Source organism: Lagopus muta, chromosome 1, assembly GCF_023343835.1.
Source record: "Lagopus muta isolate bLagMut1 chromosome 1, bLagMut1 primary, whole genome shotgun sequence".
In the NCBI taxonomy this organism is placed as follows: Eukaryota; Metazoa; Chordata; class Aves; order Galliformes; family Phasianidae; genus Lagopus; species Lagopus muta.
In genome coordinates this window covers 85,301,751-85,328,687 of record NC_064433.1, presented here as the reverse complement: position 1 = coordinate 85,328,687, position 26,937 = coordinate 85,301,751, and the positions used below count along the sequence as shown (strand labels likewise).

Here is a 26,937-nt window from a genome sequence, read left to right as displayed (position 1 = left end):
CTCTGTGTGTGGGAAAAGCATTGCTGGGGGCTAAGCATTGTGCACGCTGTTGGCCCTCGGATGTACAAGGCACCCCTTTTCCCTACATCGGGCTGAGAATTGGAGCCAAGCAAGAATTCAGCGGGTAGCACTGGTGCCCCACAGCTGCCGACTGAGCTGAACCCTGCTTCCTGGCTGTGCTTGGCAGAGGACATGGTAGTCAGCATGTGGCACTGGCCTGGAGGAGACTGAGCCAGAAGCTTGGAAACACCCTTTTACTTCACCCTGCAGTAGGAGCTGTCAGCGCTGTGGAGAAATTAAATGAAAACAAACTTTGACCATTGTGTCACTGGTGTTGAAAATAAACAGGGATGTGGGAGTGGCGATCCTGCTGTATTTTTTTCTGCTGCGTCCTCCAGTCACAGCTGGGATTAAGGCATTAGCCTTGCTCCTGCTGAGCTGCTTCTTTGCCCTGGGACACTGGCAAAGCACCATCTAGAACATATGGACAGTGCTACAAGTAAAGGATAAGATGGTGGCAGGGCCCACCAGTCTTGCTGTGTACAGTGCTGTTGACCTTCAATGGCTTAGGTTGGAAGGCACCTTATAGGTCATCAAATTCCAACCCCCGTGCCATGAAAGCAGAGTTGCCAACACTAGATCAGACTGCCCAGAGCCCCCTCCAACCTGGCTTTGAATGCGTCCAGTGATGGGGCATCCACAGCATCTCTGGGCAGCCTGTGCCAGTGCCTCACCGCACTTTCTGTCCTTGTTCTAGGTGAACTGGCTCCCTCCTGGAGTAAGAATGGGGCATGTTGCACTTGATTTCCCAAAATGAGGGAGGTTTCTGCATCTGCCATGAGTTTCCTGACTCCTGAACACGCAGCTGCAGTGCCATTGCTGGTGCTTGTTCATGCCTGAGATTCCCCTGGCAGCTGTTCATGGTTTGCATTTCCAACACCTATTTTTTTTTTTTTTTTGCTATTGCAAAAAACATACTGTGTTTAGAGGTGGCATTATCTGTTTTTCTGCTTTGTCTTGGTTATTCCACTTCCACTGATCCAGATAACCTGAAACTGCTGATAACCGTAGCTCTCTGTGCAGACCCAAAAGGTAGAACTTGGAAATGCTTGGGGGCCTGAACGATTACCTTTAAAGAAGAGTAATTCCCTTCTCCCCAAATAACTAAACTTGTAGTTCAGCAAGTTGTTTGCTGTAATCATGATTCACTGGTAAATGATCAGTGTTGTGAAGCAAAGGAGTGTACAGTTGGGAATACTGAAATACTTCAAGGAAATTTTAGAGCACAGGGCAGCTGTAGGAAAGCAGAATCCCAGGGAAGAGCTCCCCTTGTTATAGCTTTTCACAAAAGACTGGAAAAACATCAGGAGAAAAACCGTGCGGTGTGTTGGCTGATTGGTTTTCCTTGAAAGTTTATGGTAAAAAATAAACAGTTTGGACAAATAAACATCAGAGGGCCAGCACTCTCCTTCTCCAGTTTGTGTCTGGGAATGCAAACAAGACCCAAAAAGGAGTTGCTGCTGTGTTTCTAATGACTGCAGCAGTGTTTGAGAGGAACTGAAGAAATTCATGCTGGAAGCGAAATCAAAGAGTCCTTGGCTTTTTGTAAACTTTTGTGTGCTTCCCATTTCTAGTCTTTCTGCAGGTTTTCATGTCGCCATGTACAAGGGGAGATTTGCCTGGGGCTGGGTGCTGGGACCAAGGGCTGTTCTGCCTGGGGCACAGCATGGAGATACCAGCCAGTGAGCCTTTGGCTTCCACACCATGAGTGACAGATGCTGCTGGGAGGGGAACGGTATAGCAGGCAGAGGTCTGTCCTGCCAGCTGGTTTTAGAGAAGTGAGTGGACCTTATGTAAGAAGAAGTACTGAAAAATGCTGGAGAACTATAACTCATTCCACAGTTGGTAGTAGAGTTTCATATTATCTGGGGCAAGCACAAGCCCTTAGTAGCACCAAAACTGAGATTTGAGTGGATTTAGCAGTCTTGTGCCACGCTTGTGCTTCTGTGCTTGTACTCATTATATTACTTTTCATGCTGACTCACAACTCCTAAACAACCAGTGCACTGTGGGCTTGGTTATTATTTTCTTACATCCTTCTACCCATGCCTAGGATTTCCCAGCATTAGTGTGGGAGCACAGCTGGCCTCTCAGTATTATAGTTTTTAGTGCAGTTTTCCTGCAAATGCGCTATTCTTATAAAGATATCTGGCTTTGCTTTTTGGCAGGTTGTATACACTTTCTCACTTATGTCTGTGTTAGTTCTGGGCTTTGTCAGCGATGAGTGTATATCTCAGGACGCTGCAATAATCCAGTAGTTCAACACCAACACACATGCAAATTCACAATTCATCTTCTAAAACCTTAAAACTGATTAGAACATATGCATATTTGAGATTGACTTGAACATATGTGTTTTTACATGGTCAGGCTTCACATGACTTTGGTTTTGACTCTTAAGAGATAACTGCTTTGAAGCACTTCTAAGCACCAGAAGCTTAATTTCTTTTTAATGAGAGTCCAGATTTTCTTAATTGTATTATACTTGGCGGTGTTAACAAAAATAGTAAAAATCACAAGACCTTTGATACTTGCCAGAAGTGTATGAGAATCTGTGGGTAATTATTTATGTGTGTTATTATCCAACCCAGTTTTCAGGTGTGGCTGGCTATTAGTGCTTTCCAGTTAGTGGACATGAGCTTTAGTCACGAGTACCTTTGTTTTCTACATCTGATATGACACTCAGTGCCTGGAAGCCCTGTTTATTTCTTAAGAAATATATAAAAACTACTTCATCATAGCTGATTGTTTCAGTATTTATCATCATGATGCTAACACCTGTCAGTTCAGTAAGTGTGTGTGTGGAGGAGAGCACGTGTCCGTGATTAATTGCTGCTAGCAGACTTCCCCAAGCCACACTGATAACTCCAACCACTACTTCAAAGCCCCAGAGATGGGAGAAGACTTGAATAGTAGTTAATCATGGACTAGAAGGCTTGTGTTATTTGGGTTATAAATGTGTATTATCAAGAAACCTGTTACCTACTTCCTTAAAGCTGGATTCTGCTTCTGTTGAAGTCTGTGGACCTGAAATTGTTGATCCCAGAAAAACAGGATAAAGCTTGAGGTGGCTGACTCACCTCCTGCAAAGACCAAGGAGCAGTCTGATTTTAGAGAAAAAAGCATTCTCTTGAATGACATATGAGGCTAAGCGTTTCTGGATTCTCTTTCCTCTTACTACACTCTTATGTCTATTTGTTAATAAGTCTCTAGGAAACTTTGCTGCTTCTTTAGAAGTGGGACAATGGGTGCCAAGTGGGCCAGCTGTGCTTTATCAGGAGAAGGAGGCAGCGATGATGGGGCAGATTTAGGTTAGATATTAGGAAGAAAGTCTTTACTCAGAGAGTGGAGAGGCACTGGCCCAGGCTGCCCAGAGAAGCTTTGATGCCCCATATCTGGAGGTGCTCAAGGCCAGGTTGAATGGCCCTGGGTAGCCTGCACTGGTGAGTGGCAATCCATCAAGGGCTGGAACTGGGTTGGCTTTATGTTCTGTTCCAACCTAAGCCATTCTATAATTCTATGATTCTTCCTGAAGTTGGAAGAGTACACTGATCACTTACCACTTTTTTCAAACACAAAAGCTTTCCTAAACTTTGTGAAAGCAAAAATACAAATGTCAAAAGAGCATCTTGCACACTGATATACAGTACTTTCTTTTGAAGCCAAACAAAACTGGGTCCAGTTTCAGTGGTCATCCTTGCTCTAATTCTCCACCTCCTGTTTCATCATCTGCCTGCTCAGATGAGGACAGAGGGTATTTTTCACAGTGCTTTTTTGCATTTTTCTAAATGTTCTGGCCCTTTCACAAATCACCTTCTTATGTCTGCTGTCTGCACTGTCACTGTCACAGACTGAGACTTGCTAGGGAAGAAGATATTTTAAAATGCTCTGTAACCCTTGTTTTTATTATTTGAGATATAAAAGTTCACACATTACTCCTTTTTTATCGATCTGGTCTGACTAAGAAGTCTTTTGCTCTGTAACCACTACTCATAAACACAAACTAACATTAAACCAGGTGAAAAACATTTTGGCCTCTGGTTTGCACATACATTTTTTGAATGGCATACAAACAATTCACGTTGTGACCTGATTATCTGAATTGCCTGCTGCCACTTCTGCTTCCTGATTGAATGCCACCAGTGTGAACGGGAGCTGCTCATAGGCATGCTGTGAGGCACAGCCACTGATACTAGACAGTCAACCGAATATGCACAAACAAGGAAATATCATTACAAGAGGGCAAAGTGTAGTATGTGAGTATCTCACTAACATCTTTTCCATGCCAGCATAATTGCTTATTTTTTAAAGAGACTAGATGGTAATTGCACACCCAAATCCTTTCAAAATGCTCTGCAGAGGGACCATGTTGCAAAAAATTCTGAAGGGACCAGGAAATACAGATGCACAAGGTGACTAGAAAGCTAGCATGGCACAGAGGAGAAGGCTGATAGAGATGTGTTGGAGCACGTGTGCTTCCAAGGGCAGCCATGCAGGCAGAATCCTCAGCCTCTCCTTCAGCCTATTCCCCACAAATAACAAGAGAGACTCACTGGGGGGAAAGTGGTTGGTTTCAGCACCTCCTGGCCTCCAACCCTCAGAGAACACTGCTAGCCAGCCTCCTTACCCCATCCTGCCCTGAATCTTCATTAGAACCTTGCTCCTGCTGCCTTTCCCAGCATGAGGCAGGAGGTGGAAACAGTCATCCTGCTGGCTCGAAGTGGTTAAGTACTGAAGAGGGAGCAGGCACAGAGCCTTCTTGCTCTCTCTTCACAGAAATAACTTGCATCAAGTCAGCAGCAAAAGGAGAAAATAGAAGAGGGTCTGGAAGTGAAGGCACTGTCTGAGATGCAATCTGGATTCTAGCTGAGATCTTCTGTTTCTTTAGTTCTCTGTATAGTTAGGTTGTCTTTGGTTTGTTGTGTTTGTCACTATCTAACATTCTAACTTACATTATTTCAGTCACAGGTCCAATCATGCCCTGAGTAAGCTCCTTGTTACTGGTGCCTGAGTGCAATAAAGGTTTTTGTTAGCCAAAATCATAAATCATAAATGTTATCCACCCAATGATTGCAAAAGGGAAACTACAGCTTTACAAAAGTGGATATAAAACAAACAGTAGAAATATTGTATTGAAACAGCATCTTTCACACCTAAAATGCACAGAAAGGTCACTTTTACGAGTCAGTAGGAAATATGGACTCTGTGGTGATCACAGAATCATAGAATATCCTGAGCTCGAAAGGACCCACAAGGATCATAGAGTCCAACTCCTGGCTTCACAAAGGACCACAGAAAAATCACATCCTATGTCTGCGAGAATCCAGATACCTCTTGAACTCCGGCACTTGGGGCCATGCCCACAGCCCTGGGCAGCCCATTCCGTGCCCAGCTCCCTGTGGTGCAGACCCTGTCCCTGACCCCCAGCTGCCCTCCCCTGACGCAGCTCCATGCTGTTCCCTCTGCCCTGTCGCTGTCACGCAGAGCAGAGCTCAGCGCTGCCCCTCCGCTCCCTGTGAGGAGCTGCAGCCTCAGGCCTCCCCTCAGCTCCTCTGCTCTGTGCTGAACACACCATGGGACTTCAGCTGCTCCTCATGCACCTGCCTTCCAGACCCTTCACCATCTTTGTAGCCCCAGTGTCTGTTCTGAACCACAACAATTAGACCAACAGAGTTGGCTGCAAGCATGTCCAGAAACTCTGGCCAAGGACCTGCTTCCCTATGCTCACCCCAAGTGTGTGATGAACAGGAGCTCTGGCAGATATGGGAGCCAACCGTTAGAGACACACTGAAACTTGAAGACCCAATGACACAGCCCTGCAAGGGTTGCGTGAGCACCCACAGCTCTCCCACACATCTGCATGTGACCGTGCAGAGGAAGTGGGGCACACATGGTTGGAAAGGCCGGTTCCAGTGCCCCAGCTCAGGCACTTGTGGTGCTTCAGGAAGCACATGGGCCAGTCACCAGGTGGGTTTGCACTAACCATGCGTGCTGTCTTCTCTCACCACCTTTACCACAGCGGGCAGGTTTACCACTGAGCATGCCTCTGACAAAGAAGAGTTCTCCCTTTTCCTTTTATCAATCTGAAGTGCACCTGAGGAGTGTAAAAGTGTCTCATTGGGGCACTAGATACCATCAGTCTACGAGACTGAACTCAGCTCTGACTCAACACTTTCCGTATCTCTTATATCAGGGCATGTCGTGCAAAGAAATTTTCTGCAGGCTGGCTGCAAGTACGAGCAGAGAGACTGGTAGAGATGCTGCCGTCACAAGTGAGTTGTGTCCCCTTGGCTCTGCAGACACTGCAGCCCATTGGGACAGATTCTAGCCCCCTACAACCAGCGTGCTCCAGACAAGCTGTAGTTACCTTCTAGGTTGTTTTGTTTTTTTTTTTAAAGCAAACCATTATGGCTGAGCTGGATTGCAAAGCCAATATCTATTGATTTACCTGGCACAGAAATAACACAGAGAGAGGCTAAGGTGATTTGTTCCTTTGAGCTCTTTAGTTCACAAGCATGCTGTGTAATGTCTTGATAGTAAGGAAGGTGAAAAGCCACAGACATAAGTAACAGTAACTTATCACCGCTGTCCAGACTGCACGTTCCACAAACATAAGGAAGCCTTGGGCAGGGAAGTGCGTGAAAACAGTTATAAATAGAAACTTGTTTCACTTGCCAACAGCTGTAAGCAAAAAAAAGGAAGGCTGTACCTTTTATAGCAGCTGCAATTAATTGAAACCCAAGGCCAGCAGGTTGCAACGCAGTCACTTGGGTCATGTCAGGGACAGACTGGAGCCTCCACTAAGGGCAGCCATAGAGGCAGCTTGCCCACCACCCTCAGTCATGGCCCAGCCCTTGCGAGCTGTCAGCATGGTGGCCCTCTCACATGCACACCAAAACACTTTCCTTTCCTCTGCTCTTTGTTTCAGGAGCTCAGAGCACTTCAGTTCACACACATCCTGGTTGTTGCACAATGGCTGAGTTGTTTCAACAGTGATCAACACAGTGAAATCAGTTTGATGTGATTATAGGTGTAAGTTGAAAGCTTATAGGATCTTGTGGAAAACGACAGAGATAGGTTAGTGTCAAACTGAAATCTTCACTGTGTTGTTATAACCTTCACTGCAATGCTTCCTCTGCAATTTAACTCCTAGATTGGATTGTAAAGCTCCAGCAAGGGCATAAAGTACTGTGCTAACAAGACTGCCAATGGCAGCCTGATTGCTCCCCTAAAGAGCACTGCCATTCTACCCTCACTTGTAAGCAGTATTTGGTCTGGCTGCAGAACCCTCCCATAGCTCCGATTTAAGCCCAGACTCCCATTTTCCACCAGTGTGTCACTGGAGTTCAGATTTCCATAGGGAGAAATATCCCAGGCAGCAAGCCTGCGTAGGAGCCCTCCCTGCATCCTCCTAAGTAATCTCCCAATTGCAGCTGCAGCAACTGCTGACATAAGTAGATGGTCCCTCATGCACTGGATATGGATAGCACGCAGACCACAACTCCCTGATAGTTCTGCAGCCAGGTTAAAGTCCACACCATTTAATCCTACTTTCTAATTTTAGGGACTAAACAATCATTCTAGCAACCACAATTGTAACCAATGCCTTCAAATCAAGACTGAACTTTTGATTTAACATATCAGTTGAGCTAAGACTGAAACTTTGCTTTTGTCCTTCTCCACCCACCCTTCCCCAGGCTGAACCCATCATGACCCAGCTCAAACACATTCAGACACCCTGGATGGATCTGTCAGTCAGCCACACCAAACATGTCATTTTTTCTGGAGAGGTGACTGACACATCAGCAGCTTAGGGATGGATTTCACTCACGGATGTACTTTGTTTATGAAAGTAGGCATTTCCTTCCTACTTTGGCAGGCTATATTAAAGAAAACAAAACAAGAATACTGTAATAAGGAAACTCTTTCTGGTAAGTAAGAATACCTTTAGAGCTTGTCAGAAGCAGTATCTCTAGCACTAGCCTACATGAGCCGTGGTGTCACTCAGGAGATTACTTCATATTTGCCATCCTGCCTCCAAATCTAAAAGAAGGCAGTGGTGTGCTATTTTGCACCTCAGATTCATGAATTCACTTCTAAGCTAATTGTTGACTGAGGCCATTTCCTGCCAGCTTTCTCATAATACACCTTACTCCTATTCCAGAAAAGATAGGAGATGAATGCAAAGAGGTAATAAAAGAACCTCGGGAGACTTCCAGATTGCTTCAATTCACAATTCTGTCTTGTTGCTATAGTTGAGATATAAGTTATCTCCTTGTTTCTACTAACTTTCAGCTTCAGTGATGTCAAAACACACTCATGCATCTCTGATATATCAGAAACTGTTGCTACACCAGAAGTTAAAGATTTTTATACTACATTCTTGGTAGTTTATTTTTGGAAGCAAAGTATAAACATTTTCAGCATGCATTCTTACAAGAAAAATGCTTGCAAAGCAAGACTATATTCTATGAGAAAAAAATAAGTAAATCCCTTTTAAGTGACAAACAACATGCATTTTCTCTAGCTGTCTCGTAGTAAATGCTTACACATGCAGGTCACGTACACACACAAACATTCACATGTGTAAGATCATCATAATCAAACAAGGAAAGTGCTGTAAAAGGTCCCTGAATTAACTGGGCAGCTTATCATGATGTAAATCAGCATATCTCAGGAAAGCTGCAAGTATTGTTGTCTTGTTTTACAATGCTAGACACATGTAGACTCACACACAAAACTGCTTTCATGTTAGCTCAGCTCTTCTTCCATAAAGGTTGATAGTAAAATCTTCCCTGATGCCCATCAAAGTCAGAGACTGCTGAGTTCAGAGCTGATGGCAGTTTTTGATAGTCAAGGAAACTGATAATTTGAAGAACTTAATTCTTCCTATCTTAAATGCTTGTTTCCCTGGGAAAAGTCATCATAGCATCTATTCTGGGGAAAAAAAAAACAACAAACCGAACCAAAACAAAAAAAAAAAAACAAAACCATTTTCCCCTTGCCATACACTCCCCATGATGAAAGGATTCTTCTGTTTTGTAACTACCCACCTCAGCTCCTAATATAGGTAACAAAGAGGACTATGCAATTCTAGGGCACTCTTCACCTAATCCTTAAGGAAATGTGTTATTTAGGCCAAATGAAGCACTCCCTGAAAATGCCTCTTTCTCCCTACTCGTGATAGAAGAGGGCTATCATGAGAAACTCCCACGCAGGTCTTGAAAGTGGACTGTGCCTTATTCAAGGGGGACAGTGGAAAGAAGGAAGCATTGCTCTCTTGGCTGGTAGAAAATTTCTTTCTCAGTTCTAAATCACAGGACTAGTTAACCCAAACACAAAAAGAGAGTGTTCCATCCCTCCACCAGCCATTTGAACAGTACCAGATTTTTACTTCAGTGGACCTCCTGCCACAATCTCTCTGTAGCCAACCTCCTGGATGGAGCAGGGAAAGGGTTTTCTCCCTGGCCCCTTTATCCCATCCGCAGGAGCGCCCAGGCATGGGTTTAATAATGGAGAATGAGAACAATCAGTCACCTTTCCAATCACTTTGGACTTGATTGCTCATGGTTATCCAAGGATGTCTTATTGTTTGTCACTAAGAATTTTCCTCCTCACAATCATATCAATAACTCAGTACGTTCTGTTTTTAAAAAAAACAATTCAGGATTCCTTTCCATCATAACACTGCCTGAGAGACTGATACAGAACTTCATTCTTTGAATGGTTTTACTAGTTTGAAGCCTGAACTTCCTCATGACCAATTTCTAGCCAATTGGGTTTGTGCCAGTAGTGTCATTTAAATTAAATACCTCTTCTGCTCTTCTGCTTCCACAATTTTTGTCCTTTTCCTGTTTCCCGAAACACTTTTATAAAGAGCCATCATATCTCATTCCAATTTTAATTTCTCTGTTTCCAAAACCAGTGTCTTTTCATGAATCTTTCTCAGGAAGAAATGCCATTATTCTCATGTGAGTAGCGCCTATTGCAGTTTAATTAATTAATCCCTCTGGAGCACAGGTAACCAAAGCTATATATTTAATTAAAGAACGCCTGTAGAAGTGTACAATACCTGCCTTTACACAGAAGATCCCTCACCTGGTAAGCCAGGCTTGTCACTAACTTTCCTTCCAGCTCAGTGTCACTGTGGTGACTTTTGGCATCCTCATACTTATTAAAAAATTGAAGCTTCTTTCTACGTTAGTGCACCACTGCCAGTAAAAGTTCCTCCTGTTCATCTTTTGGGGACTTCACATTTTGTACTACTTAACTTCATCTGCTTCCACCAGGATGTATTAAAGATCATGGCTCTCTGGAGATTTTTATTAGCCTGGGAACAAACAGTGCTTTTTTTGTTCTGGCCTGAATTCTACACGGAGAAATGAAAAAGAGGGTCAGAGTCTTTTCCAAGAGCTTTCCACCAAATCAGCTGATGTCATTCTTCTCTTTGAAAAACAAGCAAACAAATAAATAAATAAATAAGAAACACAGTTAACATTTGTGGCTTTATGCTTGATGCAACTCATGGCAATGTGAATGAAAGTTGCTGTTGGTTTTGTTTGTTTGGGTTTTTTTTTCTGTAAGGAAACAAAATTGGGAAAACCAAAAATATTCAGTTCCAGTCATAACTACAAGGAGTTTTGCAATGTCATTCATTGTTCCCTAGGTAATACCCTAATATTTCTTTTGTGCTGTGCTCCAGCTAATAACCACTTCAGCTTTCATATGAGGAAAAGAAATCAGACATGAATTACACAAAGCTAAAAAACCAAATCAACCACTATACGTGCTTAATGGTGCACACAGACGATTATAATAAGCAAAAAGTATTTAATCTACATCATTATTCCCCCTTTTTATGTTAAAAGGGAAAAGGTTACAGGAAAAGAACCACAATGAGAAGATATTCCTAGAATTAAATATCTGACAGGAGTTTAGATTAGGAATCAGCAGCATCAAATAATGGGATTATTGTTGCACTGAAGAAAGACCTCTGTATCCATCCTCAGCTAGATTAGCACCGTTCCATGTATATCAAAGAAGTCATATCTGGTAGGCATTGCTAGATATCCCAATTGCCTCAACCTTTTATTTATTAATTTATTTAGTTTAGTTTACAAGAAAAACAACTTCATTTAGAGCAAGCCACCCATCTTTTTCTAGCCTACTGTTTTTGTAGGTGTAGGTGTATCACACTAATCCTGGCTGAAGTGGCCTTTATATAGAGTCTAGCGCCCTGGGCAACCACCTCATGAAAGCAAAAGGGATAAGGAAGGTTCATAATCAAAACACTGCAAAAGAACTTTAAAACCCTTGAACTATAAAACGTACACGTTTCCTACCCACCAGGTGCTGCTGGTTTTCAGTGCTGATGGCAATTTAGTAGATGTAATATAGTGGCAAGTCTTCATGGGGCACTGAAAGCAAAAAAAACCTTTTTAACATCATGTTGTGTGCAGTCTAGTATCTAGCCAGAGTTTTGAATGTAAGAATGTGAACAGTTCTCTTCCTCACAGATACTCACAAAGATAGGCAACCTGAGCCAGAGAATGTATTTGTTTTTACAAGGAGAAGGTACCGCTCTGTTCTTCTCTGAACTTTTGTCTCCTAAGACAGAGAAATGAGAATAGCCCTGTATTTCTCTTGAAACAAGAAATTAAGTTGGCAAGGCCCATTTCCCAGCTGAAAGTACTTTGCTTATCTATTTTCCTGTCTCCAATTGTCAAACAAAGTGCTGCAGGACCTGCAGTACAACCACAGTTTGAAAGCTGCAGGTTCAAGTGATTCTAATATCCCAGGCTCATTCAAAGGAACTTCTGGCTCCTGTATAAAAGGGAGATGGCTGCTGCTGAGAGCCATACAGGGTTTTGTTAGTACTGTATGTGTACCGATACAGTTAAACTGCTAGCGTAGAAGCAGTTATGGTGGGAAAAGCACAGTTACATGAGCCCTAGGCTTTCTGGCTATGGGACCAAACCACAAGAAATGCACCAATATGGTTCTTGTACTGAATTATATGTCATCAGCTCCTAAACCACATGCATCTGGATTCTCAAATGTGCTCATCAAGTTCGAGTCATAGATAAAGCATAGATAAAGCAGAGCCATAGAGATTTTTGAAATGAGTTACTGAGAAGAGTGAAATGAAATAGGTTTGCAAATATTTTGCAGTCTGTAGTTCATTAGTGAGACAGCCTTGATTCTCAAGAATGTGTGTGGCTTTCAGCTTCTTTGACCAGATGGGTGTCAAAATAGCTTTTAGCCCAAGTTCATTGCAAATAGTTTTGTTCAGCTGTTTATAATTTGTTAAAGTTGTTTTGCATGCTGGCATTATATCTGCTTTTGTAACCTGTGACTGAAACACTCCAAAAGAAAAAGTATGAATAGTAATCAACAAATAACTGCACTCAGTAACTAGGGAAATAAATGCTTGCAGCCACACACAAATACAGGCATTTGCCTGAAAGAAAACTGGCTGAACACACAAGCAAGCAAAGTCTGACCTGCTAGGGGCAGCTACTTCTCCTCATGTCTGGCTGCATAGGAGTTTCTGAGCACCCTGTGAAGCAATTTCAATTTCACACAAGCCTGCTCTTGAGGATGTTCTGTCCGTGTCCATCCACCTGGCATTTGGGTGGCCTTGTTGTAGGATGCTGACATGAGAACATTCTGCAGTAATTTGTGAGGCTGACACATCTTCCCTCCTTGCAAATCAGTTGGTGGCAGCCTTCTCTCTGAAAGTACACCAGGACTCTATCCTCATTGAGAAATTTCAGATTAGCAGCTTAAAAATGCCACGTGTGCATAGAGACAGAATTGGGCGCTGTTATAAATGGAAAGAGCCTATGCAGAGGAAAACAATACATCGTGATCTATAGCATTTAGCCCTTTTTTTTTTTTCTTTTTTTTTTTCAGTTTCCTAAGGAAAAGAGGCTTACACAATCATTAGTTTTCTCTGAGTTGCTTCATATAATTATCCTTGCAGTGCCCCATCCTCACACTGAGCCACATTTCACCAATGCAAAAATTTAAAAGGCAGCAATTTCCTAGAAGTTTTTCAAGGCATCAGCTGGCAACAGGAGGGAGAGAGGCAGCTACCACCAAGGGAAATGACACAGAGGTTCACACAGGTTTTCATGATGTCTCTCAAGCACAGAAACCATGTCAGTTGTTGTCTTCTCTGTCTTTGGCAGCAGCAAAGTAAACCACAAGGCACAGAGCTGTAGGCAACCAAGTTTTGTCCACTCTCCACTTTCAGAGGTGCTCACTCCTGAAGTGGGTTACAGAGAATGGGTCATAACCTGATTGCACACACACTATATGCATGTTTCTGTTCAGCAGGTAGATTGGGTTGGCAGCAGCAGCTGCTGAGGGTGCACTGTCATGGCTTTGCATAGCTCCACAGCAATAAAGGATAGGTTTGCTCCACAATTAGAGAACTCTGTTTCTTGCTTCAGGTGACCGAGAACTCAGCAAGATGGATGCCAAGACACATTTGAGAAGGAATACACCCAACAGAATGAACATCACACGGTGCTCAATTATTTTAGTGAAAAGAAGAAGCGAGGGGTGGGAAGAAGGAGAAATGCTTTCTGACAGGAAGTGTAACAAAAACTACAGAGGGGCACTTATTAAAACAGTAATTTCCAGTTTGCTGCTCTTCAGGCCTGTCAGATGTAGAGTCAGTCTAGAGAAGGGCAGGCCTGGGCAGGTACTCCTGGGAAAAGACAGTCTTGTACAGAAAAAGATTACCCTGGAAAAGGTTTTGGAGGAGGCTGAGTGACTGTCATACACAGTGCGGGCTGTAAAAATCCCTAATCATTGGTTAAGACCCCATCCCAGGAGGTGCTGAGAGCAGCACACCAGGCTTTGCAGTTTCTGAAAGGTGAGTGGATCACAGAGGGAATGCAACTAAGGGTGGGAGCCTACCTCAGACTGAAACCATCACACATGTCGCCTGGCAGCTGCAGCACAACAATCAGTCTCAGAATTCAAGAACTGTATGAATTCTCTCTTCTCCCCACCCACTCCCTATAAAAATAGTGTCTGGAAATCTGAGCCAGAATTGCTCATATTAGTTAGGTGAAAAAAAAATGCACCCGCTACTGAATATTAAAATTAGTTTCTCAGAAAATTATGTCTATGATCAGTCTGCACCATCCATATGGGTTTATAGCCTTTTATAGCATTTGCACTGAAACAAAAGACCAGGTTTACACAGCACAGCTCTTGGAAGGTAGAGAGACCTGGGTATCCACCACATAAAGGTAATGGAGCTCCACTTCTTTGCTTACTCATCAGTAGGTGAAAACCAATGTACTCAGACTGAGAGTGAGGGGAGAAAGAAGACTGAGGAAGTATCTCAAGCAGTTTTTGTCAACTTGATGTGAATCCGTTCTTTCCTGTTTCAGCTTATGCATGCTTTCCATTACTGTCTGAAGGTTTTCATTTTCCATTTCCGAAAGCATTAGATTTCCATCTCTTACCCTAACAACTGTTTCTGTGGTTTATTATTTTCCAGCTGCTTCTGATTTGCTCAGAGAATACAGATAGGCCAGCTACAATAAACAGTCACAGGATGTGCACATTATTCATGACAAACAAACAACTCTGGCCTCTCATTGCAACCACAAGCAACAAAATCATAACAAAATGTTAAACAGAAGCCGTACCACTGTGCGCAAATGAGTGTTTATTTCAAATCTAAACACTCCCTCTGCTTACCAACGTCTGCATCTGACTTCCCAACTGACTCTTAGAGAATCAAGAGTATCTTGGCCCACAAATGCAAATATGTCTTCAGCTCTGAGACTGCTCCCAACTAAAAGAACTGTTGAAAAGTAAATTGTTTGGTCTTTTCTGTGGACAAAATGTCACTTGGGGCTATATCATGGTTTTGAGATCACTGAAGTCTTCAAAAGACAAGGTTTTGCCTCTCAGAACTACGTTACAATGAACCAAGAGTATAAACAATGTATTCTTTTGTAAGACGGGCACTTGGATTTAGTTTTCAGCTCTTAATCAACACTATTTTTAAATTGGCAGAAAGAAACACTGGAGCCACATTCATCACTCATGATGAATGTCTTCTTGAAACAGCCCTACGCAGCGTTTCCCTTTGTCGTGGGAGTGATGTGGATGATTTGACAACAGAATCAACCCTGACCTGTCATTCTGAGGTCTAACAGCCTTCTCATTATACAAAGTATCTGTCATTGTCAAGCATATTCTGAGCCCTAGCCAGATGATAATAAAAGGCTTCATGAAAAAAATCAGAACACTTTAAGCTGAGCAAAGTTGCGCTGTTTTCTTGCAAATGAAAAATGATCAGATTTTAAATGCACATCTCTTGAAACAACTTTTCTAATCTTTTTTTTTTTTTTAAAACACCACAGTGAAAAGCATCCATGTGATTTGGCTGGGAAGAGAAGCCAGGAAACATTACTAGTGGTTTAAGAAGTTTTAATCTCATAGAGATCAGCCACATAAAGAAAACATTGAGGCTTACTCACCCAAAGCTGCCATTTGCAAGTTTTCCACAAGCAAAATCTCTGCACACTGTATCTGTGGAACCTGTAGGGAAGCCCCATCAGTTTGGCTAAAGAAAATATCAAATAATCTGTTCTTATTGCTATATGTACAAATCCAACTTCTGCAATATGATTCTAGAGTAAGAAGTTCAAAAATCCTGGATAGAATTCCTATTGGAGTGTTTTAACTCTCTCAGCTCTGGCAGTGATGATGGTTATGATGTTGTTAATGACAACCATATATGCCTGAAATCCTCATAGTTTCTGCTACTCACCATTTTTATGTCACAGCTGTTCAGAAGGGCTTTGATTCTTCCCTGAGCTTCCAGGAAGCATTGCAACTTTGATTAAAATGATGATATTTGTAAAAGGAAGATTAGTCAAGTTTAATGGCCTTCTTCCCTATAGAAAGCTTTGAGCAATAAGGAGTCAATGATCATTCAATAAATTCTTTTTATGTTTTCTCATAGACAAAAAGCTCTTGGAGAACACATTTTCAGTACAGGAGGTCAACATAGAAATAGGAATAAAAGACCAGCAAGTGTTCTTAAGGAAGCCCTTTCTTTTCAGTATGACTGTCAGAAAGATAAAAGCAAGACAGACCTACCCGTCCCCAACTTTTATGAAGGTTTCTAAATGTTTTAGAAGGAAAGGCAGGCTACAGTCAGTTCTGTTCACAGTTAAGTTACCTTTCAGACACAAGTCACTAGTGCCCACCACGGAAGACTGATTTCTTTTTAACTTCATCTAAAAAATTATTGATTTGGCAGAGAACTCTGTAAATTTTGGTGTTAGGGGGAGGACAGCCTAAAGAATGGTCTGGTGGATTTACTAACAACTTGGACAAATGTAAAGAGCCTCAGAGTGATTAAACAGAAAGAAAAAGAAAAAGAAAAAGAAAAAGAAAAAGAAAAAGAAAAAGAAAAAGAAAAAGAAAAAGAAAAAGAAAAAGAAAAAGAAAAAGAAAGAAAGAAAGAAAGAAAGAAAGAAAGAAAGAAAGAAAGAAAGAAAGAAAGAAAGAAAGAAAGAAAGAAAGAAAGAAAGAAAGAAAGAAAGAAAGAAAGAAAGAAAGAAGGAAAGAAAGAAAGAAAGAAAGAAAGAAAGAAAGAAAAAACTTGTAAGCAAGTCACTCAAATGGGAATGCCCAAATTTGATTTCCAGCTTCTTTTCTCATGTCTACTCAAGAAAGTCACGGAGTTGTGGAGTCCCTCATCAGCCATATGTGCAAAACATCTCAGCAATAATTAAGTGTGCTGAAATTGTGATTGTGGAAATCAGATAACTCTGAAATGAAGCCTCTCATGCAGAAGACGTTGGTGGGGGAGGAGTGAAAGAGAACACTAAAACAAGTTACTTACTGAGCGTTAACAAGCTCATAGTAAAATCCTAATGGAGATAAAGTTGTTTTGTTTTTCACCACAAGATAACTAAACAAGGACAACTTGCTTCTCTCCACTCATGGTTAACCTCACCCTTTTTGCTTCACTGCACATATGGTATTTGCAGTGAGTAAACCAAATGTAAACTGTAGATAGCACATCCCTAATAGGATGCCACGATGTGCATGCTCTTTAAATCAATTATATTAATCTTTTAATTAACATAAAAAGTTTTAACTGATGGTTTTGAAAGCTTCATTTCAAAAGGCTTCATTTTCCTAGGTGTGGATTGGCTTGCTTCACCTATAGGCACAAACATACAAAATCAAAGTCAACCTTTGAACTGGCAGATCTTTACTTCCACCTGCACACTTTCTTAAAATGGAGAAAACCAGGGGCTGAACATGACCCTTCACAGTGATGGCTTTGCAGTAGTCTTACCACTCTCCTTAGTCAGTAGCTTCTGAAGATGGACATGGTGCCAAAACACCATAAGCTGCCATCTGTATCTGGGAGTGTCACAGGCTATGGGAGTTCTCTTCTGGGCCTTGAGAACCGCTGTGCCATTAAGGCTTAAACATACTTATATTTAAGAGCCCACCACTGCCAGATGTTCGACTGAATGGAACATCTACCATGGGCTCTCATGTTTGAAACCTCAGAGACAGAAGGAAGTCAAGCCCTACAGCAAGTACACCACTGAGGCTTGCTCTCTAATTTTGCTTCCTCTGCAGAGAGCACATGGCTTTGCCCAGTCCAGCAAAGAAAGCAATCTGAAGCATGGAGAAAATGTAAGAAAGGTTCACCACAAAGAAAGAGAGGTTCATCACAACATCACAACTTTTTCTCAAACTTTAAGCAATATTTCAAAAGCCTACTGTCATTGGGCATGGATGGGGGATGAGTGCCATACACTGCAAAACTCAGAATGGACTTTCCAGTGCTGCACAGTGGGTCCAATGAAACGACTGAACAGAATGCTGAGGTGCCAAGAGCTGCCAGCTCTCCTCTGTGGGGGTTTCCTTAGACAGTCAGATTTCAAGTCTTCATGGATGGATGAGGTTCACAAGCTAAGTTAAGAGGGTGGAAAAAAGTACCAATTATGCAGACTTGCAGAGAAGGTCTCAAAAATAACTCCCTAAGAGCATTCATAACTTCTAAAATATTTTGTCATGCTAGGACCTTGCAATTTTGTGTGTAGGCTCACTGGTGGGAATAGACAAGTTTGAGTTTGGGTACAACTACCTATTACCATGATAACCAAGTCCCAACAGTTTGTTAAAGCTTCCTTGGACCACACACTGCTTCCTATTCTGTACCCGAGTCAGACAGTATCTCCTCCTCCTACCCTCTCCTTCCATTCCCATTCTGTCTGTGGGGGCAATCCCCATGACCTCCTGGCCCTTGGCAAGGCAGGCAGTGAGGGCAGAAGAGCAAGCAGAGATGGCACCAAGCTACAAATGCTCAAGTGCAGTTACTTGCTGCCAGCAGCACATGTCCCCAGAGCTGCTGGGGCTGGAGATGGTGACACGGCCACATCAGGGATTCAGCACAGGGTCAGCAGGGACCACCAGGCCAGTGCCAGTAGAAGCAGAAATGATGCTTTACATACAGCAGAACCAGAACTTCCCCATCATGGCTGGGGCTGCACTGGCCAGTGCTGCTCTTGGCTGTGACAAGGTGGAGGAGGAGCTGCAGCTTTCTTGGAAGTGGCAGAGTGGGTGACCCACCATGATGAGAAGCACTCTGTAACCCCTGTGCTAGCACACCTGAAGAAGGGAAAACATTGTTTTTGGCTGCTCAGGTCACACTGACTTGGAAAAGGTACTGCCTTTACCAACTTCCCAGTTGGAAGGGTATGAATAGTCCATGATTTACAGAGATGTCTAATTAATATCCAGTGCACATAAAAAGAAAACTATGCGTTGCTGTGCGCTTCAAGCTGTGGAACAGAAGCTGTCACTTCTCCAATTAAGAAAAAAAAAGAGCGGTTTATTAAGCACAGTTGTGGGAACATAGTTTCAGTCTTCAGTGGGCTCATCTGAATGTTTTTCCATTTTAGTTCATGTAAGTTCATGCCCTTTGGGTTTCACACAAAGCCCTAGGGTCTGAGCAACTCAAAATCTCAAAATCAAAATGTCAAGTTGAAACGAAACCATAAAAGGTATTTGGATTTGCATGAAAACGGGCCCAGATTTGCTTCAGGAGTTCCTGAAGCCTGGTAAGGCTTTTGAAGAGTCTAATCTGAGTTTTGTGGTTTCAGTACAGACTGAAACCAGCGCGAGAGAACAGATGTGCTCCTTTCAGGAAGCCAAAGCAGAGGAGAATGATTAAGAAGCTATGAGAACAAGAACCACAGGGGAAAACAAATATCTAAAACCAGAATTTCAAGTGCCGAACACAGAATATTAGGAACTAAAAAGACATGGTCCACATTTAAACACTACCAACACTTTCAGGTCCTCAACGTGACTCTGCAGTTTGGATGAAAGTCCAGTCATAACAACACCACGTGCCCTTCTGCCCATGTATAAATAGCTTTACTATTGCATAGCATAACATGCATCCTGAGAAGCACAAATCCTCTAAAACACTTGTTTTATTGGGGATCTTGTCACCTTAAAAATAAATCCATACTTGCAACAGTCTAGCCACAGCAAGGAAAAAAGTAAAAGAAAAAAGAATAATCTGCTGCTTTTATTCTCTCTGGCTTACATCTATAAACCTGTCTCAACATCAAATATTTCAAATTCTGGCTTTGTTCTATTTTTAAAAAATGCAATTCTAATTTCATATACTCTATATTTATTCTTATTCTAAATTTTTCATGACATAAAAGTAAGCATATTACAAGTCGGTTTAATGAATCACCTGAGAAGATGCAAACATAAAAGTAACTTTAATTGAGAAAATAACATTTCTTTCCATTAATGGTCTCTACATTGCATACAATTACACTCTACATTACCATCACTTACACTGACAGGATGCAGCGGAGGTTACTTCCTGAGTAGGGGCTGATGGGGCTAATTGATCTCTTTAGATTTAACCTCCTGGCTGAACAACTGAGCATCTGAAAAACATTATCATATCATGACAATCAAATGTTATAAATAACATAAGGGAAAACCGTGAAACTTACAACTGCCTTGTTTTAAGAGCATTTCGCCTCTTAAATATGGCCTAAATATGTCTAACTTGAACATTTAACCTGCAAATTAAACTTTCTTTATGCATTTTCTGGGAAGAAAATAAAGATCAACAGAATAAAATATGAATTTGGCTGAAATGCTTCTTTCCCTATCAGCAGGGTACTAAGTTTCACTGCTTAATACTTCATCTTGCCAAGGAAATCAAATAGTTTCCCATAGCTTAAGCATTAGGTTGGATTCACAAGAACTCAGAGTGCTACCAGAATGCCGTGCATCATGCACTGGGGAGCTGTGACAATCCCCACTGATGTTCTCATGCAGAACCTCTGTAATGGCAGCTCCAGCATCGGAACATTTTGTTTCCATGGTTTTCCCAACAGGATAGAACAGTATTTTTGATTCCAAATTTCATCTTTCGCCAATATTTCACACTCCAACATTTTTTATTTATGCAGTGTGCTGTACTATTTTAACCTATAAACCTTTTACTCTTGTCAATCTTTCAGCAGCTTTTTTTTGCAATTGAAATGACTTCCCATTGGTTCGACCTGTCTCCTTATCACAAATTCCCTCCCTAGCCATGTCTTCTATTTCAGAGACAGTTGCAGATGCGATGAAGTATTGCAGCCATGCCTTGCCTGAAATCTTTCACCAGGGAGGATGGTTAGTTTCTGGCACTGTCAGAGGTTTTCCACATCCTTTTAGCTAAGATCAGGCCTTGGCATTCAGTGATACTTAATCATGCCATTTTCATTGAAATCACTGGGGGTTTAGTGCTTAAGTAAGCCTGCAAGCTTGACCATACAGCCTATAAGCTAAATTTATGAGATAAGGAGACAAGCGCTCCTTCCCACACTCCTGCATTGTAAAGATAAATACAAGGTTGGTTTGGAAAATTTTAATGAGGTTGCTTTTCCATCCAATGTCTCAGGATCAATTTTGGTAATCATCTGGGTCGAGTAAAAATGACTTGGGGGAAGGAGTTCCCATATCCCAGGCAGATTGGGGATCTCCCTCTTTCCAGTGATGACATTTCAATGTTTTAATTTTGTAGAAATAGGCTACAGTAAAATACAAAATCTTAAGAAAAGAACCAAAACCACAACAATTTACTCCATCCAAACAGCAGTAAAGGATTTTATTTTCCTTCTTGGAAGGAAAGGATTCGAAGGTCTGAAGCTTTGTTTTTCAGACAGTTATGACTTTTGGGGAAAAAGAAACCCCAAACGATCAAAATTCTCACAGCTCCCATCAGTGGGATTTGGATGTCCAGCCTGCCTGGCCCTAGGCAGGGACTGCAGATCACACAGGAGGCAGGCACAGGCAGCTCTCCATCCCTAGCTGCTGGCATCCTAAATAGCTCAGTGCCTTGCAGAGTTACTGACCTTTTATGGTCACTCTTTTTTTTTTTTTTTTTTTTTTTTTTTTCCCCCAAAAGGAGCTCCAGCTTCAAAGGAACATCTGTGCTGGCAGACAGATATACAGGAATTCCATTTAAATTGCAAGGTCTTCTTGGCTGGCCTTACAGCACTTCCATGAGGACTTCAGAATTTTCCTCAGAGATGTGAAAGAAAGTGACCCAAAAAGACAAGCATATGGGTCCACGGACAGCTTGCAAGGTGGCACAGGCAGTGCTGTAGAAGGGAGGGCTGGATATGCCAATATTTCTCTCCCCATGGCCTCTGCTTGGAGCTATAGCTGCCTCAAAGGGCAGAGGTGGGCCATGAGGAGAGTCTCGGAGCTGTCATCATAGCTGACCTACAGCTTCTTGAAGTGCATCACCACTGATACCTGTTTCCAGAGGACAGTGAGATTTTGGCAGTGTCTCTGCAGGTTTCACAGAGTTTCTAGCCACCACAAAAGCCACCATCTGATTCTCAGCTGCACTGTAGATCACCTTAGACAAGAGAAAGAACAGGGAGGCAAGCCTTCAAATCATGTCATGTTGTTTTTTTTAAATAAAAAAAAATGCAAAGGAGGAATCTTTGCATTATAAAAGTGACAGCAAAAGTAAGTGAAAAATGGGAAATAGAAATTATACAGGGAAAGGAAAACACAGTAGGCCAAAGTGACCTGAGGGGTAGCTGAGCCATCAGGGCTTACAGTGCTTACCCTGACATTTGTCTCTGACTCTATGTCCAGTCTGTGGCCTAAGGCAAGCAAACAAACGCAAACAAAAAACAACACACCAATGAAAATACAAAGCCCTCAATTATATTAAAAAAAAAAAAAAAGAAAAAAAGAAAAAAAGAAAGGAAGAAGAAGCACAGCTGGAATTATTTTGAGAAATTCTGGGGTTTTCCTATGAGTTTTTTTCTCTGTTTTTTCTTGGTATTGATGCAGTGAGGAAAACATACCACTTTTCCTTTTTTTTTTTTTTTTTTTTTTTTTTTAATAACAATAAACACACAGTCTAACCAGAATGTGCCCAGGACACATGAGAATGGATCTTGACCATTCTCCACTAGCTGGGTAGGCCACAGCTTCCCTTCCGGGGCTACCTTCACTCTCGGGAGAGCCATTTGCTGTTGCAAGGCCTCAAGCAGAGGCCCCAGGTGGCACTGAAGCCCATTCTGTTTCACCTCTGTCCTCTAAAACCAGCAATGCACCAGTTTAAAAGAGTGTCAGAAGAGCACAGGCATATGACAGTGTTTCCCCTGGGTAGAGTCCCATTTTTCAGCACTGTACAACTTAGGGATCTCCTGCGTCATCAGTAGTTTCTGTGTATTTACACAGGTTGCTTCAAAAGCAATGTCTCCTATTTATTTGCAAGAAAACAACAACCAATAGAAGGAGTAAAGTAACACTATTTGATAGAGCAAATTCTCAGCTATGAAATACTCTTTTTCAACATAGTCACCATCACTAGCTATCCATTTTCAACAGCAATGAACAAAAGCCTGCATGCCATGCTCATCAAAATCTGCACCAGGGGAGTTGACCCACTGTTGCCACTACTAAAATGCACCACTCACTGCCTCACTTTGCTCACATCCACTGTTTAGCCTCTAACAACACTCAGCAAGTATCAACAAATGTCAATGAGTGCTGCTTTTTCTGCATGGAAGAATTAAATGGCACACCCTTTCTTCATCCACACTTCTGTGCTAGACGCCATTTTGTCAGACTGCCTCTCTGCTGCCGTCAGTTGCACAGCAGCAGAAGGTAAGGGAATATTGGTGGGAAGGTTCTATCTCTACTGCCATACCAGCAACATCCACCTCTGATGCTATGAGCCAACATAATAAAATTGGAGGCATTACTTTCAGAGTAGCCTTTGCAACAATCCTCCAGTGGATTTTTTTGCTCCAAGGCTGAGTAGAACCCTGAGCAAAGACTCACTTTTCTCTATTATTTTTAAATATGCCACTTGCAATGCCTGGCTCTTCAAGGAGGCAGGAACAGCCAGATGAGTGAAGGGAGCAAAGGGCAAGGGGGCCTTTTTACCTCTGCAGGAACAAGGTTGGCTGCAGATCTACAAAGATGGGGTATTAGGCAAGCACAGTCCCACACAGAGGTAGGGTATTCTATGCAGGGAAGCAGCACAGGACCGATCAGGCTATGTTAGCCTCAAGCTCAAGCAGAAGACGTGAGCCATGGAACCCAAGGAAATGCACCTCCTGCAGAAGAGCACTGAGCTTTCTCAAGGGCATGGCATGCCAGCAGGCACCTAAATGAGAGGCCAGTTTTTCCCCCAGCTCAGCACATCGTGCTCAATACTTTTTGGAAAACCTGACTCACAGTGTTACAAGCAACGTCAGCAGCTCAAACCCTGTTATTTATCTGTAGGACAACAATGTCTAGAGGCCTGAGGCGTGCCATAGCACTTCTCTGTCCAGGCACTGTGCAATCCTGCTAGCTGCAAGCTGTAGCTCCAGGAGAGCCGACCTGGCATCAGCAACATCGATCAGACATGGCTTCCTGATGGCCACAAGCCACTTCATTTCTCTTTTCTGATCAACAACATTGCTGTAGAGAATATTCAGATTTAAAACCTCAGAGCCAGCCTCTGGTGACTGTTGCTGCTGGGAGACATCTGAAGCACATATCGCTCTGCTTAATTTCACTACACACAGATTTAGCCTCAGTGGATTTGCGTCACAGGTGAGACAGACACTACCAAACAGCATCTCTCTCTATAGGTCATGCATGCACGCCTAATCCTCCATCAGCCTTCAGGGAAGAAGCTGCTGCTCCCTCTCTGAGCTCACATTTTTCTTTATTACATCAGGAGTTTCCCTAATGTTCACTGTGGGGAGGCCCTGTGGCATTTCCTACCTTTTGCTCATTGAGACCTCCTGAAAAGTTCTAGCTGTGTCTTCTCCCACATACAGATTTCAGAAGAGTTAGTAAAATAAACAGCCAGAATTCAGCTGACGTCAGCTTCACCACAAAATAGACGTGGAGCAAATCTGGGACACTTCTCAGCCTTTTGGCCTACAATGAGAGAGGAGAGAGTACTCATGGGCAGCCTCACCCAGCTAGGGAGAGGCATCACTCAGTGACCTGCATCAGCAACACCACTATTTCAGAAGCTCTGTGCAGAATGAAACAATCTCTGCCAACAGCAACAGAGGACATTTTAAACTACAAAGGAGGAAGTGAGCTTACCCAAACCAAGAAAGGAGAGGAAGAACATGGTACATAAAGATCTAGATTCAGTTCTGGTTGTTGTTTTTTTTTTTGCTTTGGCCTTCTTTGTGCCCTTGGGCTGCCTGTCATAATCCTTTGCAGAAATCTAAGTATGTTCTCTGTGCTCTGGAAGGGCCAGTGCTTGGCACCCCAGAAGACCAGCTATTTGCATGCCTGATCCTTGCTTGCCATGCTGGGGATGGCACCACATTACACGACATCAGGAGCAACCCTGCCACAGGCAGACACTTTTTGTCTCTACCACTTCACAGAACAAGAAGCATCTCAGTCTCCCAAAACATGCTGTCTGTTATAAAAAGATCTAAGAGCTTTATTTCAGAAATCAAACTGTTTTGCATCATCCTCCTAATTCTGAACTGAAGAGAGGAAAGTGGCACCACCTCTACAACATAAGTCCTACCACCCCATCTGACCCATCACAAAATGGATCAGAAGAGCCCTTTCTGAACCATAGTTGCTGGCATAGCACAGAATTCCACCAAAATTATGGGACAGCTCCTTGTGCTGCATGAGTCAGCAGGAACGTACAGCTTTTTGTGGAGAGAAGGAACTGCTCCCACAAATACGCAATAAAACATACCTGTATACTTTTGGTAGGCATTCCTGTAGTACCTTGTTAGAGAGAAGCATACACTTCAACCAGATATCCACAGAAATGGGCCAGCAGTTTAACTTTTGGCATGGAATGAGCAACGGGGTAGGTCTTTGTTTCAGATCTACACCTCTCAGACATGCCTTGGAGATCCATTACCAAATCTTAAACTATTTAGCTCAAGCTAAAAAATAGAATGAGGAAAGTAATTTGAACAATTATTTATTATATAAATACTTGATTTTCCGAGCAAAAAGTTAAGCACGCTGTTAAGTATCTTTGAAGGCCACTTCGTCTGTTTAGAAGAACCAGGTTAGGAAGCTGAACGATTAGCTATACACTGTCCACACAGCTTCATCTGGCTGCATCATATGGACACTGGGATGCAGGTTTTGCATCTCAAACAGTAAGAGCTCTGAGATCATTCATATTGAAAGAAAGCAGGGGATTTCTTGCATGATCACAACACAAGATGTCACCCTCTTTTGTCAGAAAGAGTTCTTGAAAATGATCACACCAACTTCATCAAAATATAAGCACATGCATGCTGTGGTCTCCTATCGCTCCCCACTTGCACTCACTGTGGTTTCTGAGCTCACGGCAGAAATCTGCGTGCTACAGACCGTAAACAAAAATATAGATTGGGAAACTAGAAAGTTGAGAGACGATTCATGCGTGCAGAGATGTGAGATTTCACAAGGAGCAGAACAGAAAACCTGGATAGGTCTGCATCCAGCCGAGGTCAACTAGTATTTGTGGCTGAATCAGTATAAAAGAAGTAAGCAAATAGGAAAATAATCATTTCCTTTACTTCAGAAATAGAATCAGCGTCAGCCACAGGAAGTGCACATGCTCTCATGTTTAGATTTTCAAATAAATACCAGATGAAATGACATCAAAGAGGTAGAAAAAGGCTGGGAAAGTCCTTTTTTGTAATCTTTACTTTGCACACAAGAAAGGCTTTGCCATATTTCTACATTCACAGTTTAACTGAAATCATTTCAGTGATACCTGAAATTCAAAGTATATGACACTATGGGATACTCAGCAAGTGGTCAGGAAAAAATATTTGTATGGGTTTAAAAATAAAACAGCACAGGTTACTTCAAATTGAAGTGCAATGTCTGTTAACTCATTATAAAGATTTCACTAAGAGAAAAAAAAATAAGGTGAGTGCATAGAAATTACTTACTCCAATAAGAGCACAAAAGTAATTATAAAAATTCTTTTTCACTTACATAGTCCACACCTTGTCTTCCTACATTGGAACACTTCCCCACACTACTGGACCTGGTGGCTCCTTTCAAAGTTCCTTCACCATTACAAGGATTCTTGAGAAATCTGGTAGGCTTAGTGCAAATGAAGTGTATGTTATTTGTATCTGCACTAATCCCTCACTTCCATCTTAAGCCTCAGGCTTAAAAGTATAAGTGGGAAAACATTCAGGATAACACAGCAAATTTTTGCCAGTGATCAGCTGTAAACATTTCTGTCTGAGAGGAAAAGGAATCTTTCTATGTGTGCTTCGAGCCTCGAACACTCTTCAGTTTATGACTCAGCCTTGACTCCTT

General features: G+C 42.2%; 1 protein-coding gene across 3 annotated transcripts in view; it reads right to left on the bottom strand.

The window, feature by feature from the left end:
• The window catches only part of ZPLD1 (zona pellucida like domain containing 1), a 161,656-nt gene that overhangs the window by 106,355 nt on the left and 28,364 nt on the right, over nucleotides 1–26,937 (bottom strand). The window contains exon 1 of one of the 3 annotated variants that reach the window (XM_048966125.1): nucleotides 11,407–11,443. The exons of the other annotated variants lie outside the window; for them this stretch is intronic. The gene's annotated coding sequence lies outside the window, so the exon portion shown is untranslated. Of the gene's footprint in view, nucleotides 1–11,406; nucleotides 11,444–26,937 lie in introns of those variants that run through there. 3 annotated transcript variants of the gene reach the window in all.